Source organism: Gekko japonicus, unplaced genomic scaffold (genome assembly GCF_001447785.1).
Source record: "Gekko japonicus isolate JY-2015 unplaced genomic scaffold, Gekko_japonicus_V1.1 scaffold1636, whole genome shotgun sequence".
In the NCBI taxonomy this organism is placed as follows: domain Eukaryota; kingdom Metazoa; phylum Chordata; class Lepidosauria; order Squamata; family Gekkonidae; genus Gekko; species Gekko japonicus.
In genome coordinates, this window is record NW_015176023.1 from 68147 (window position 1) to 71727 (window position 3581).

The following is a 3581-nucleotide window of genomic DNA, read 5'->3' on the forward strand; positions in this document are numbered from 1 at the left end:
TCTTTCCCTTCTCTTCCTTCCTCTCTTTTCCTCCTTTCCTTTCCTCCTTTCCTTCTCTCCTTTCCCTCTTTCCTTCCTTCTTCCCCTCTTTCTTTCTTTCCTGCCTTCTTCTCTTTTTTCCTCCTTTCCCTGTTTCCCTCCTTCTTCCCTTCTCTTTCTTGCCCTCCTTTTCCTTCTGTTTCTTTCCCTCTTTCCTCCCTTATTTCCTTCTCTCTACTCTCTCTCTCTTTCCTTCTGTCTTTCCTCCTGTGGCCCAACTCTAGTGAGAAGGGGTTAAAAGTTTAAACCCCTTCTCTCTTCACTCCCCCCCCCCAAGGGGAGGGGAGGCTTTTGAAGATGCCTCCCCCCCTTTTGCTTCCCCTTCTGCCATCACTTCCGGTGATGTCAGGGGGCCTGGCATATGCTAATAGCCCAGTAGCTCATTAGCATATGCTAATGAGCTCCTGCAGCTCTATTTCTACAAAAAGACCCCTGCTCACAGCCGATGTCCAATTCCCTTACGTTTTGCTTGCCATGTGGCAAAGTTGTCAATGACCGAATCATACTAAATAATTGTGCCGGGCATGAGCTAGCAGCGGCAATCCTGGCCGCGAAGAACTCCCTCTTCGCGGCCTTAACTGCCATCTCATAGGCCTTCATAAGCGTCCTATAAGATGCTCTGGATGCTTCGTCGCGAGCGCGACGCCACCGTCTCTCTAGTCGTCTCAGTTCTTGTTTCCACTGGTGCAACTCCTGGGTATACCAAGGCGCCCGCCTCATACGAGTCCGGAGAGGACGCCTGGGAGCAATCTCGTCGATGGCCGCGGACAGCCGGTCGTGCCAGTCCTCCGCTAGCTCATCTAACGAGCTGCCAGAGGGCTTCGGCTCCCGCAATGCCATCTGAAGCCGCACCGGGTCCATTTGGCCTCGCGGGCGAGCAAAAATCAGCTCGCCGCCTAAGCGGGGTCGGGGTGGCATATTCAGACGAGCCTTCAAGGCCTGGTGGTCCAACCATGGTACCGCTATTGTAGCGATCCGGTCCACCATAACTCCAGCCGCGAAGATCAAATAGAGCGTATGACCGGCGCGATGCGTGGGGGCCGTGATCACCTGAGAGAGTCCCAGTGCAGCCATGGACAACACCAGGTCTGCAGCCCGGCTGGAGGTCGCGTCCTCGGCATGGACGTTGAAATCACCCACGGCCAACAGCCGAGGGTGCTCCAACGCCCAGCCTGATACGGCCACCAGCAGGGACGGCAAGCTATTGGCCGGTGCGCTAGGTGGTCGGTACACCACCCAAATCGCCAAACTCTCTTCAGCTTCCAGCATCGCCCCGACACACTCTATGCCCTCGATCTTCACAGCCGGGAGTGCCCTGAAGGAGTAAGCCTCCCGAATGAATATAGCCACTCCTCCCCCCCCCGCCCCTTTGTCCGTGATTGGTGGAGGACCGAGAACCCAGGAGGGGCGAGTTGGGCGAGAGCTACTGTCTCCCCCTCCCTCACCCAGGTCTCGGTCACGCATGCCAGGTCAGCTTGTTGATCGATTACGAAGTCCCGCAGGACTGCAGCTTTGTTGTTGATCGACCTGGCATTGCACAACACCAATGACGGAGAGGGGTTCTCCGTCGTAGCCCCACTGCCAGTCACCCTTGGGATGGGCCTTAGGCAGGAAGGATGCCGAGCCATTCCATTTCTCCGCATCCTTCCCTTAGAACCCCGCCTCGGCCCACCGCTATACTTTCCCCTCCCCAAGAGCACCGGAATCGAGTGACCAGGCATATTCAGCGCGTCCCACCCCCTCTGATATGCAAATGACGCCCCTGCCTACTCCTCCCACCCAGTCCAGGGGCCTTCTAGGTAAGTGGACTGTTGTGAGCCAGGGGTCATTTCCTGCGGGAGCGCACAGGAGCGGAGCTCCGGCAGTAAAGAGTCCAGGGGGCAGGTACATGCAACAAGCCCCACTCCCTGCTCCCAGCAGCCCTCAGAGCAAGAAGCAGCCAGGTATGTTGCAGAGCCTCCCAGCCCAAAACAGTCCAGTTGGCACCTTTAAGACCAAGTTTTATTCAGGTACAAGCTCTCCCTACTCTGCGAGGACAGAGCTGCACATGTCTATTCCCCCCATAGCTAGCGATTCAAAACAGTCCAGTGGAGCCTGAGCGGTGGGTGTTGCCTTCTGACACACTTCCGGTGATGTCAGGGGGTGTGGCCCATGCACATAAGTTATGCTAATGAGTCATGCTAATGAGCTCCTGCACCTCTTTTTCTACGAAATGACCCCTGGTTGTGACATCAGGTGACAGAGATCGACCATGTGTGCGGACATGGGCCACTCTTGCACGGCGGCACTGGAACGAAGGGAACGGCTCATTCAGAGCGGACCCGCGGCTCGGGGCAGGGGGGGGCACCTGCCCTGTTTGCAGGAGATCCCAGCACCTCCAGTCACAACAAAGTCCTCTACTAGAAACCCTGGAGAGCCAGTGCCAGTTGGCATAGACCAGGCTGATCCTGGTAGACCAAAGGTCTGAATCAGTAGAAGGCAGCTTCAGGCGTTCATGCCTATCAGGGCACCTACCTAGAAACGGTTGTGGTGGTGCCTGCTATTCCCAGCAGTCATTTATTGTCCCTCGATGATTCTCAGTCAGTACAAAGCTTATGTAGATGAGGGACAGAGGCTTGCTTTTTGTTGTAATGACAACCCAAGATAACCCCATATTCATTGATATGCTACAATATTTTATGGAGCTGCGGTGGATCAAGTGGTTAAGACGCTGAACTGCAGGCTGTGGAAGGGCGGTAGTTCAGCAGTTCGAGCCCCGAGTGTGCCGCATGACGGAGTGAGCTCCCGTCTCTAGCTCCAGCTCCTGCCAACCTAGCAGTCAAAAGCAAGAAATTGCAAGTAGATCAATCGGTACCACTTCGGTGGGAAAGTAACAGCGTTCCGTGCGCCTTGGTGTTTAGTCATGCTGGCCACATGACCACGGAAACGTCTTCGGACAGCGCTGGCTCTTCGGCTTTGAAACGGAGATGAGCACCGCAACCCTAGAGTCGGACTCGACTGGCTTTCAAGCAAGGGAACCTTTACCTTTTTACAATATTTTTATTATAGCTTGAAAAAAAAGAACAAGAAACTGAAGCGTTTAAGATTAGGTTTTGTGGTCGCAATAATGAGACAATATAATAATTAAAATATAGGTCCCTGAAGGCTGAAAAACTAGTCTGGTTCCTAAATTTTTGGGGTGGCTCATGAAGCCAAAGAAAACTGGTCAAGACCTGTTTTAAATCAGCAATTGATAAATCACTGCAGTGTTATAATTTCTGTAAAGTTAGAATTCTTTTTTTCCTAAACAGTAAGGCAGAGAACCTCAAAGACATGGCGATGTTACAGTGGCCACTTTAATCAAAGATGCAGAGGCTCCCAGAGGCTCAGGGTGGGGAACGGCTCCTGCAGGAGACCAGCATGGCGCAACCTGCCGCACGGAAGCCCCACGGCTGCCACGCTGAATCCGCAGCCACACTGGCCATGCAGAAACCACTCTGGGTACAATCACAATGTGGAAGTCACCTAGGATGATCCAGACAGGTTCTTCGCTGGTCCCCAAT

General features: G+C 53.9%; 1 protein-coding gene across 1 annotated transcript in view; it reads right to left on the minus strand.

The window, feature by feature from the left end:
• The window catches only part of WNK4 (WNK lysine deficient protein kinase 4), a 74986-nt gene that overhangs the window by 59746 nt on the left and 11659 nt on the right, over positions 1 to 3581 (minus strand). The window lies entirely within an intron of this gene.